This window comes from Leucoraja erinacea, chromosome 15 (genome assembly GCF_028641065.1).
Source record: "Leucoraja erinacea ecotype New England chromosome 15, Leri_hhj_1, whole genome shotgun sequence".
Classification (NCBI taxonomy): Eukaryota; Metazoa; Chordata; class Chondrichthyes; order Rajiformes; family Rajidae; genus Leucoraja; species Leucoraja erinaceus.
The window spans coordinates 45,219,816-45,232,657 of NC_073391.1; the positions used below are offsets into that span (position 1 = coordinate 45,219,816).

The following is a 12,842-nucleotide window of genomic DNA, read 5'->3' on the forward strand; positions in this document are numbered from 1 at the left end:
TCAGAATGTTGCTGCTCGAGTCCTCTCTCAGACCAAGAAAGTGGATCACATCACTTCAGTTTTGAGGTCTTGCAGTCTGGCTTCCAGTCTGTCAAAGAATTGATTTCAAAATATTACTGTTGATTTATAAAGCACTGAATAGTCTAGGGCCCAAATACATTTCTGGTCTTCTGCTACATTATGAACCATCCAGACCTCTATGGTCATCTGGGACAGGTCTGCATTCTGTCCCCAGAGTCAGAACTAAACATGGAGAAGCAGTGTTTAGTTTTTATGCACCACATATATGGAACAAACTTCCAGTAAAATGCACGTCCGCTCCAACTCTCAGTTCTTTTAAATCAGGGCTGAAGACTTTTCTGTTTGTCACTGCTTTTAATCACTGTTAATTTCAATTAAATTAATTATTTATTCATTTCTAACACTGCACTGTAATTTTTATTCTTGTATTTTATACTTGGCTTATTCTATTTTACCTTGTTTTTATTTTCTGTCCTTTTTAAAGACTGTTTTTAATTGCTTTTGATTGCTTTTTAATGCTTTGTGTAAAGCACTTTGAATTGCCTTGTTGCTGAGGTGCTATATAAATAAACTTGCTTGCTTACACATGCAAAATATGAGGTGCTGTTCCTCCAATTTGCATGTGGCCTCTGGCATTGGAGGAGGCCCGGGACAGAAAGGTCAGTGTAGGAATGGGAAAGTAAGTTAAAGAGGTTAGCAACCGCCAGACCCAGTAACCCTTGGCCTGAGCACAAGTGTTCAGTGAAACTGTCGCAGATTCACCAAAGATTATAGAGCAGAGCGATCTTTGGTTGACACGTTGTCTCACCGATGTACCGTAGCCCACATCGGGGGCACTGATCTGGTTGTTCATCTTTTTCATATAGAGTCATACAGCGAGGAAACGGGCCCTTTGGCCCAACTTGCCTGTGCCAACCAACATGCTCCATCTACATTAGTCCTACCTGCCTGTGTTTGGCCCATATCCTTCCAAACCTATCCTGTCCATTTATCTGTCCATTTTTTAAAGCAGAATAACTTCTTCAACTGCCTTCTCTTGCAACTCCTTCCATATACCTACCACCCTTTGTGTAAAAAAAAGGTTGCTCCTCAGGGTCCTATTAAATCTTTCCCTCACCCACCTTAAACCTGTCCTCCAGTTCTTTAAAAAACATGCCAAATCTGGCACTATTATTGCAAAATTTTATCGTCGCAAAGGCCTCCTTTTATCCTTCTGTTTTATGATCCTGAGTATTGCTCAGTGCCTCTGACCATACAAAGTGCTGGAGGAGCTCAGCGGGTCAGGCAGCATCTGTGGAGGAAATGGACAGAGGACTTTTCAGGTTGGGATCTTCCTTAAATGATGGAGCGGTGGGGAGGAAAGCTGGAGAAGAGACGTTGGACAGGACAAACCTTGGCAAGTGATGGGGGGAGATACAACAGAATGGGGTGGGGGGGGGGGGGGGGGGGGGGGTGATTGGCGAATGTTTGTAGTAAATGACAAGCCCAGAGGTGAAAAGGAGACGAAAGGGTGTTGGATAATGAGAGAAAAGGAGGAGTGAGATGCAAAGCTGATGAAATGGTATGGGGAGCAGAAAGAAGGGGTTAAAAGGGAGATATGAGACTTGAGGGTAGGAGATGAGTGTACGGGGAAGGAGAAAGGAGAAGAGGGGGGTGGGTTGAGAGATGGTGGCAGAAATCTATGTACTGTGGAGGGGGAGGGGGATGGGGATGAATTACGTGGGGTAGAGGGATTATTACTTAAAACTGGAGAATTCAGTGTTCATATTGTTGGCTATATAAAGTGTCGTTCCTCCAGTTCTGAGTGTGGTTTGGCAAGGATCTGTAAGTTTAGCAGAACTTGGCAATCCTGTTCTATCATGGAGTAACCTCAATAAATGCAACACTTGCTATGTTAATCTATAATGATGTTCTTGATCATCTCTACTGTTTAACTTAGTTTAGTTTAGAGATACAGAGTTGACCATGATCACTGGAACACTAGTTCTATCCTACACACTAGGAACAATTTACAGAAGCCATTAACCTACAATCCCACACATCTTCGGAATGTGGGAGAAAACTGGAGCACCCTGTGACAACCTACGTAGTCACGGGGAGAACATACAAACTCCATACCGACAGCACCTGTAGTCAGGATCGAACCCGGGTCTCTGGTGCTGCAAGATAGCAACTCTATCGCTCTGCTGCCGTATGCAACTGTTCTAATTCTCCATTCAATTTTGGATTATTTTATTTCTTTGCAAAATATGACTGCCTTGTCAAGGAATTGATTGCGCAGGTTTAGCAAGATATAGGTCCTGGAAATACCTCACAAGAATTATAATGAAGGTTGATGGCGAATCACATTGAAATTTCTAGCCAGATGTTGAAGGAAACAAAAGCAGAGGTGCAGAGGCAGAATTCCAGAGTTTAGGGCCTTAGCAGCTGAAGGCACAGCCAGTGATACTTGTTTGGAGATGATGAGTGGGGCTAGCCAGTGCACACTAGCTCCCTCTGGGGTTGGCTGGTAGCAGGTGCAGGTGGCATAAGTGAGACAGTGTGTCAGTGCTGAATATCTCTGTACCTGTAAAATTCTGATCTTTGATGTGTATTTATTTGTGTGTGTATGTTTGTGTGTAATCACATCTTCGTGAAAAAACACGCGGTAACGGTAAATTTTTTATATATATTCCCGTAGAGATTTTTCCCCTGGAGTCCCAAATCGCCTTATCTGAAAATTTCATGCTTTATTTCTCGAGTTATTAATGAAGATGTTCAAAAATCTGACAAAACTTTGAATTTAAAAACAACTGTCTTTCGCTGATGAAGTCACAATGGGTCTGCGTGCCTGTTTCCTCGCGCTGCAAGTGACGTCACCCCTCCCTCCTTCCCCCCGTTATTCAAAAGACGCAGCCGGGGATGAAATTGGCCTGTCGACTGAAGACCAAAGATCATAGCTGAAGACGGCGACAGCCCAACTTGCAGTCCTTTCATCGATGCTCGCTCGCTCGTCCGCCGCCTCGCTCGGGGTCCTCGTGTCAGCGCATGGTGGGGGAGGTTGCTGCCGCTCTCTGCCTCTGCCCTCTGCCTCTACCCGCTTCCTCTGTCCTTGGTCTCTGCCCCTGCCCTTGCCCTCTGCTCCCCTGCCTCTGCCTGCCTCTGCCCTCTGCCTGCCTGCCCTCGCTCTCTCTACCCCCCTCCCTCGCCCTCCCTGCAAATTGGGGGCTATGCGTGAGTGGATAGGGTGGAGGATGGAGTAAAAGGAGTGAATTATTAATATTAATATAATATTAAGGGGGGTGGTTAGTGTGTTTGTGGGGGGGGGGGTTGTGTGTGTGTGTGGGGGGGGGGGCAATGGTTTACAGTGTGTGTGATGCCGCGGGCTCTGTGCATTGAGGGGATGGGACCCAACGGGTCCCACTTGGTCTAGTAACCTTTATAAAAGGAGATGAAGAAGAATTTATTTAGAGGGTGGTGAATCTGTGGAATTCATTGCCACAGACGGCAGGGGGGGGGGTGGTCATCAATAGATATTTTTTAAGGCGGACAGATTCTTGATATAATATGATACGATAGAGAGTGGTGAGTCTGTGGAATTCTCTGCCTCAGAAGACGGTGGAGGCAGGTTCTCTGGATGCTTTCTATATAGGGCTCTTAAAAATAGCGGAGTTAGGGGATATGGGGAGAAGGCAGGAATGGGGTACTGATTGGGGTTGATCAGCCATGATCACATTGAATGGCAGTGCTGGCTCGAAGGGCCAAATGGCCTACTCCTGCACTATTGTCTATTGATAGAACTTTATTCATTCCCAGAGGGAAATTGGTCACTTGAAATTAAAATTAAATTAAAAATGAAAAAAATAAAAATAAATAAGCGACGGCTTGCTGGCTGCCGAGTGCATAGTGCCTTAACCGGAGCAAACAAACAAACGAAGGCGGGCTTATCCCTTTGGCAGAGGATTCTAAAACTAGAGTGCCCCCTAGGCCGGGTCCCCCATTGATCTTCACGGCAGTCCCCCCAGGCCAGGTCCCCATTGTCTTCCCCCCCTCCCTCCCTCACGCTCATCGACCGCTGATTGCGGGATGATTGCGAGGCCCCTCCGCAACCTCGGCTTCCGTTGCCGTTGAGGCTCCTGCTGCTGCCGAGGCCCCACCACCGCCTACGCCAAGGCTCCTGCTGCCGTCGCCGCTGAGGCTCCTTCGGCACAGACAGTCCTCAACACCCGGCTATTCAGCAGTCCCCTGGGAAGCCGAATAAGGGTGTCGGGGGTTATGGGGAGAAGGCAGAATGGGGTTGATAGGGAAAGATACATCAGCCATGTTTGAATGGCCTAATTCTGCTCCTATTACTTATGAACAGCAAGTCGTCCAGGGATGCTGCCTGGCCTGCTGTATTACTCCATCACTTTGTGTCTTTTCTACAGAATACAGGCTGTTGTGTTGATGTTTGACTTTCAAACCTTCCTAGATGCTGGAGGTCTGAAATGAATGGAGTTGCAAATTGCTGGCGAGCAAGAAGCACGTTTCAGCCCTTGATTTGTTTTACTTGGAGCATTGAAACAGGCCCTTCAGCCCATCGAGCCCACGCCAACCATTGATCATCCGGCCCACCGAGTCCACACCGCCCATCGATCGCCCCATCACAAGAGTTCTATGATACCTCACTTTCTTGTTCACTCCCTACCCCCATGGAAAATTTACAGAGACCAATTAATCTACAAAATCGTGCAAGTTATTAGGGTGTGGGTGGAAACCGGGGCTTGCAGTTACAGGGAGAACATCGAGGTCACGACAGAACCTGGGTCACTGGTGCTGAGAGGCAGCTGTGCCACAAAGTAGTGGCGGGACCATGAGACTAAAAGTCTGATGCTCTCTCGACTGCGCTACCCAGGCCACGACCCAGGTTCTTATAGAATATTTTACTGCAATATTTTTCCTTTTTAATATTGTTCACTATCTCACTTATTTATTTTCTTCGTAATTGCTTCTGTCAGTGATTGCAGGAGTGGGGAGACAGCAATAAAGCTCGAGGAGTGGAAGGGCAGGGCAAAGATAAGCAAACAATTGGCTGTGGAGGCCAAGTCAATGGATATTTTTAAGGCAGAGATTAGCAGATTCCTGATTTGTACGGGTATCAAAGGCTAAAAGGAGAAGGTAGGAGAATGGGGTTGAGAGGGAAAGCTGGATTGGCTATGATTGAATGGCAGAGTAGACTTGATGGGCCGAATGGCCTCATTCTACTCTTATAACGAATTCATGGGAGGGGGGGGGGGGGGTGATTGAAAAGCAGATGGTCAGACAAAGGCCAGAGATTAATTACACACAAGGTGTGAGACAAAAGGATTGGAGAGTCATGAATTGTGAAGCTAGGTACAAATTGTGTATCTTTGGTAAGGAATGTAGGTGGAGAGGAGAGATAGGTCAGCTGGGGAGATAGAGTGGGGGGAAGGGGGGGTTATAAGGGAGAAAGGGGAGGGGAGTTATTAGAGGCCAAGACAGTGAACAGGAAGAGCCTATTTACCTTGGCAGATATGGGATTGTAGTCATTGCTGAAGGAATTGGAGGGATAGAATTCTCTGTATCCTGTAAAGGGATTTTTCTTCCCTTCGTCTCCTCACAATTTCGTTTTGATCAAATCAGTGTCCAACAGTGACATCCTTCCAACTTGAAAAAGTCCAATTTATTCTGTCTTATTATGCGTTCAACTGCACTGTCTTCCAATTTCCTGCCTTGCTAGCACATTGCACCAGGAGTCATGGTGACATTATAACCCTAGAGATCCTGACGTTTAGCTAGTTAGTTTAGTTTATTGTCACGTGTACCGAGGTACAGTGAAACGTTTTTGTCAGCGGAAAGACAATACATGATTACAATCGAGCCATTAACAGCGTATAGATACATGATAAAGGAATAATGTTTAGTGCGAGGTAAAGTTGATTAAAGATATCCGCGGGTGTCAATGAGGTTCTACCTACTCTTTGCAGGACCTTGTGTGTGTGTGTGTGTGTGTGTGTGTGTGTGTGTGTGTGTGTGTGTGTGTGTGTGTGTGTGTGTGTGTGTGTGTGTGCGTGTGTGTGTGTGTGTGTGTGTGTGTGTGTGTGTGTGGGGGTGTGTGTGTGTGTGTTTGTGTGTGTGTGTGTGTGCTCTCTCTCTCTCTCTGTCTCTTTTTATTCCCCTTTTCCAAAGACTTTATTCAGCAAAAATGCATAGTACAGCACATCAAAAACACATTCAGAGGTTACAATACATCAAGCAATCATTATACAGGTAGTACAATGATACAGTCATTATTTACAATGCTCTTGATCCCATTTTTAGTTTTTTAGAGCTACAGTGTAGAAACAGGCTCTTCAATCCACCACGCTGAAAAGCGATCATCTCTGCACTAGTTCTATCCCGTGCACTAGTGACAATTTACAGAAGCCAATTAACCTACAAACCTACATGTCTTTGGAGTGCTTAGTTTAGTTTATTATTGCCATGACCAGTGGCCTGGGAAGGGAAAGCAATCAGGACTGGGCAAACGAGCTAAACCTGCTTTTTGATAGATTTGATGGTGGGGCCTCTGCCCCCTCCCCCCCTCCCCCCCCTCCCCGGGTGTCTGTGTTACCTCCATCGATCAGCAATATCTTTAAAACTGTGAAGGAATTTAAGCCTCTACAGTTGGACTTAAGCTCCTAACCTTCTGATTCAGAGGCAGGGAATCTACCAACTAAATCACAGATGATTAGCAAAACTTCAGGCAGCACAGTGGAGCTGGTAGATTTGCTGCCTCTCAGCAGTTCGATCCTGACCTTAGCTGACTGTGTGTGGAGTTTGCACGGTCTCCCTGTGACTGCATGGGTTTCCTCCAGTTGCTCTGCTTTCCTCTCACAACCCCAAAGACATGTGGGTTTGTAGGTTAATTAATCTATGTAAATTCCCCGTTGTGCAGATGAAAAAGTTGGATCACGTAAAACTAGTGTGACTGGGTGATTGATGGTTGGTGTGGGCCGAAGGGTCAACCTCCATGCTGTATCTCTAAATGAAATTAAAGTTAACTTTCAGAGTCATGCAGTGTGGAAACAGGACCTTTGCCCCAATTGCCCATGCCAACCAAGATGCCCCATTTATGCCAGTCCCACCTGCCCATGGTCGACACCCAAAACATCACCTTTCCATGTTCTCCAGAGATGCTGCCTGACCGGCTGAGTTACTCCAGCACTTTGTGTCTTTTTGCATATTAACTATCATCTGTAGTTCCTCATTTAAACATTTTAATCATTTTGTAAACTCCTTCCAAACACAATTATGCCACCAAAATAGAACAAGAAATCTCAACCAACAACACTAGAACTGTCTGGAAAAAACTTCAGGAAATCACCGACTACAAAAAGAAATCCACCCCCATCCCTGATAATGATCACCAACTCCCAGATAAACTGAACACTTTCTATGGCAGGTTTGAACCGTCTCCAGTCCCTCCACCATCGTCCCCCTCTCCTCTTCCTCCCCCTCCATTCCACATCCAGGAGGCCGAGGTGAGGACTACCTTCAGGAGACAGAAGAAAAACAAATCTGCAGGCTCAGACAACATCAGCCCATCAGTGCTCCATCATTGTGCAGCAGAACTGGCCCCTGTGTTCACCAACATCTTCAATTCCTCCCTCTGCCAATGTTCAGTGCCCCAGTGCTTCAAACAATCCACCATCATTCCTGTGCCCAAGTCTAACACATCATCCTGCCTCAATGACTACAGACCGATTGCCCTTACATCTGTGGCCATGAAGTCATTTGAGCGCATTATTCTCGCTCACCTCAAAATCAGCACTTCCTCCAACATGGACCCACATCAATTTGCATATAGAGCCAACAGGTCAGTAGAAGACACAGTCAACCTGGCCATCCATCACACTCTGCAACACCTGGAAACCGCCAACACGTATGCCCGCATCCTGTTCATGGACTTTAGTTCGGTATTCAACTCAATCAATCCGGTTAAACTCTTCCATAAATTAACGGACATGAACATTGACCCCTGCATCTGTCACTGGATCTACAGGTTCCTCTGGAACAGACAACAGAGGGTGAAGATACATAACACCATATCTCACCCTCTGCACCTCAGTACAGGAGCCCCTCAGGGCTGCGTCTTGTCACCCTGGTTATTCTCACTCTACACAAATCAACTCACTTCCCAGTACAGTTCAGTTAAAATATATAAATACGCAGATGACACAACCATCATAGGTCTCATCTCGAACAATAACGAAACAGATTACCGCACTCAAACACACAAAGCAGTCACTTGGTGCACAGATAATAACCTCCTACACAACACATTAAAAACACACGAACTTATCATTGATCTCAGACGTAAGGCACAACCCAAGACCCCCCCTACTCATCTCAGGCGAACCCATATCCACCACTGACTCATTCAAATTTCTTGGCACTCATATAAGCAATAACCTCAAATGGAAAATCAATTCAGATTACAGCTGCGGACATTTATAGCAAAACGCCAACCAAAGACTTCATCGGTTTCTCCGCCAGCCCTCCACCGAAAACGTTGTCAGAGTGCTGGGAAGATCATCAAAGACCCCTCACACCCCAACCATGGACTGTTTGCCCTCCTCCCATCAGGGAGGCGGTACAGGAGCCTCAGGTCACGTACCAGCAGGATGAGGAAAAGCTTCTATAACAACACAATCACACTGCTCTATACTCGGAGTCCCGACGATAGATTTCTCTGGTCCCTCCGTCCCCCTTTGTTTAATCATTCTGTATTCCCTGATTATTCTGTATCTTCTCTCTTTCTATTTTTTTCTTGTTTTTTTTCTCTTTATGTACAACTACTACGGACTGACGCAAAACTGCATTTCGTTGTACTGATACTTGTATTTGTGCGATGACATTAAAGTTGAATTGAATTGAATTGATTTATAAAAAAAGCCAACCAAAGACTTTTCTTTCTCCGCTAGCTCAAGAAGTTCAGAGTGAGGAAACATCTCCTAATCCGTTTTTACACAACCATCATCCAAAGCATGCTCACTTCATCTATAACAGTCTGGTACAGCAGTTTAGACACTCACTCCCGAAATAAACTACAGCGCATTGTTAACAAAGCATCCAAAATCAGCACTCCCCTCCCATCAATAGAATCACTCAATATCAAACGGTCCGTGTCAAGGGTGAAGAAAATCATTTCTGATCCCTCCCACCCAGCTCACTACCTCTTCCACCTGCTGCCGTCAGGAAGGCGCTACAGCTCACTGCCCGCCAAAACATCACGATTTAAAAACAGTTTCTATCCACATGCAATTCGAATTCTGAACACCCTATGACAACATCACATAGCCACCTCGTGCATGTACTGTATACGGTTTGTTGTTGTGTTTTTATGTTATGTTTGACGGGAATCAGCCTACTGTATAACATCCTGTACTGAACCTGAATTCCACCAGTTTGACTGTGTGGTCATTAAATAATCTAATCTAATATAATCTTTTACAGGGTTTGAAAAATGGGGGATTTGCCTGTGGGAATACATCAGCTTTGCAGTGCCCCTCAGTTCAACAGCAGCTGAACCTCATCGAGCTTTGGACGTGGAAAGAGAGATGCTTTCCCGTTCAAACTTTGTGCAAGAATCCCAAGCCACAGTGTGATCAGCATGGCATTGGGACTCGTGGGGGTGGTAATAGACAATAGGTGCAGGAGTAGGCCATTCGGTCTTTCAAGCCAGCACTGCCATACAATGTCATCCACAATCAGTCCCCGTTCCTGCCTTCTCCCCATATCTTCAAGAGCCCTATCTATTTCTCTCTTGAAAGTATCCAAAGAACCGGCCTTCACCACACTCTGAGGCAGAGAATTCCACAGACTCACAACTCTCTGTGTGAAAAAGTGTTTTCTCATATCCATTCTAAATGGCTTACCCCTTATTCTTAAACTGTGGCTCCTGGTTCTGGACTCCCCCAACATTGGGAACATGTTTGTTTCCTGCCTCTAGCGTGTTCAAACCCTTAATAATCTTATTGTATATGTTTAAATAAGATCCTCTCTCATCCTTCTAAATTCCAGCGTATACAAGCCCAGCCGCTCCATTCTCACAACATATGACAATCCGCAGACCGCGGCTTCAGGCTGCCGCAGGCCAGCGATCGGAGCACTCCCTTCTAGCGACCCCCAGCGAGGGCTCGCCCACTCCGCGATGAAAAGTCCGCACTACGCCCGCTGCTGAAGCTCTGGGCCTGTCTCTGGGAAAGGCTGCACCAATCCTTGGTGTTAGGCCACGAGGAAGGCGACATGGAAAAAGCCGCCTCTCCACCCCCCACACAAGACACACCGAGAGACATTAAAATACATATTTGGACATACTAAAAAAACAAAAAAAGTAGAAATGACTAACACGCTGCTGGCAGGGCAGCTGTCTTGCAGCGCCCCCACCGCTATTGTACCGCTGCTGGCAAGTTCATTTCACTGCACTTCATTGTGTATGAGATGAATGAATCTGACCATTGACTATTGACTACTATTGAACCAGCCAGTCTGAAGAAGAGTCTCGACCCGAAACTTCACCTATTCTTTCGCTCCATGGATGCTGCCTCACCCGCTGAGTTTCTCCAGCATTTTTGTGTACTTTCGATTTTTCCAGCATCTGCAGTTCCTTCTTAAACACTGAGGAACCCATGCCGCTTTCTTCAGTCATTGAGGTTTGCAAAGAAAAACAACTACAGTAATCCTTGTAATTACAACCTATTTTGGTTGTAGCGGACTGTCTTTAAGAGCACAGGTTTCTAGTTATACCAACGAGGCTATTGCCAGCAGCGAGGCATTGACAAGCAATCGCTTTAATCGACGCTCAACTATATTAAACAATGTAACAAACAGCCTTTAGTATTATTAGCTTGCAGAACAATACGTGTTTTAGCTGTTAAAAATATCTTGGTATTTGAAAACAACTCGTTGTTGCACGGATTGACCGCTACACGGTTGGAGCGAATCCCATACTCGGTTATAGCGGACAATCGACAATAACAGACACCATTCCCCCCAGGTCCATTATAACGAGTGTTTACAGTATTAATCGCAGTTGGAAACTTGTGCATCATGCTGGGGACTTCACCTGCTTGGTGTCTGGATGTGGTTTTCTGATTTATGCTTCTGTTGTCTTCAGATGAAACCACCTCAATGTTCTGTCTGGATAAATGATAAGCTGTCCAGTAACCTAACAGTGCATGCACACTGGAGAGGGGCTCCTACAATTAACCTACACGCTTGTATGTCTTTGGACAGTGTGAAAACAATTTACCCTTTGCTTGTGAGTTGAAGCAGGGAAAAAAATTGTTTGTCCGTCTTGTGGAAAGGTTGGATGGTGCCCACCCAGTCGCCAGACTAAATGGGACGCAAGTGGATTAACACCAGGGAGGGGCCGTTCACCTGCTCATTATTCTCATTTACCAATTTCTTAACATCTTGCCCTGTTTGAACATTTTTTATTTTGTTTGGATATGTGGGTATCATGGGTTATGGAGAGAAGGCAGGAGAACGGCGTTGAGAGGGAAATATAGATAGAGCAGCCATGGTTGAACGATGTAGATTTGATGGGCCGAATGGCTTAATTCTGCTCCTATGATTTAAGAATTTACAAAGGTGCAGCATGGAAACAGGCCATTTGGATCCAAGCCCACTGAGTCCACGCCACTTTATCTATCCACATAGAAACATAGAAAATAGGTGCAGGAGTAGGCCATTCGGCCCTTCCAGCCTGCACCGCCATTCAATATGATCATGGCTGATCATCCAACTCAGTATCCTGTACCTGCCTTCTCTCCATACCCCCTGATCCCTTTAGCCACAAGGGCCACATCTAACTCCCTCTTAAATATAGCCAATGAACTGGCCTCAACTGCCTTATGCGGGAGAGAATTCCAGAGATTCACCACTCTCTGTGTGAAAAAAGTTTTCCTCATCTCGGTCCTAAAAGATTTCCATTTTATCCCTAAACTGTGACTCCTTGTTCTGGACTTCCCCAACATCGGGAACAATCTTCCTGCATCTAGCCTGTCGAACCCCTTAAGAATTTTGTAAGTTTCTATAAGATCCCCCCTCAATCTTCTAAATTCTAGCGAGTACAAACCGAGTCTATCCAGTCTTTCTTCATATGAAAGTCCTGACATCCCAGGAATCAGTCTGGTGATCCTTCTCTGTACTCCCTCTATGGCAAGAATGTCTTTCCTCAGGTTAGACCAAAACTGTACGCAATACAGTGTGGTCTCACCAAGACCCTGTACAACTGCAGTAGAACCTCCCTGCTCCTATACTCAAATCCTTTTGCTATGAATGCTAACATACCATTCGCCTTCTTCACTGCCTGCTGCACCTGCATACCTACTTTTAATGACTGGTGTACCATGACACCCAGGTGTACCATGACACCCAGGTCTCGTTGCAGCAGGCACCTTCCATTGTGGAAATTGGAAAACAAATCTCAGAGGTTTTTTTGAGAAATACACAGAGGAACTTATACCAAGCGAGTCATCTCCAAATCTGTATATTCAGTGGGACACGGGAGGGGAAGTATTTAATCGTTTTAATTAATAATTTCCAGCTGTTTTCCAACTTCATCAGCTTATTTATTCATGTGTGTATATATTTATATTATGGTGTATGGGCACACTTATCTGTTTTGTAGTAAATGCCTACTATGTTCTGTGTGCTGAAGCAAAGCAAGAATTTCATTGTCCTATACAGGGACACATGACAATAAACTCACTTGAACTTGAACTTAATGGACAGAAGAAATTGGTTTCTCAAGGGCTGGGAAACACAGACACACACACACATACGTTTTGCTT

The 12,842-nt window shown here is 45.4% G+C and overlaps 1 protein-coding gene across 1 annotated transcript in view; it reads right to left on the reverse strand.

Annotated features, from left to right (window-relative positions):
- Window positions 1-12,842, reverse strand: part of LOC129704358 (zinc finger protein 271-like) — a 59,051-nt gene that overhangs the window by 30,348 nt on the left and 15,861 nt on the right. The gene's annotated exons all lie outside the window — the stretch shown is intronic.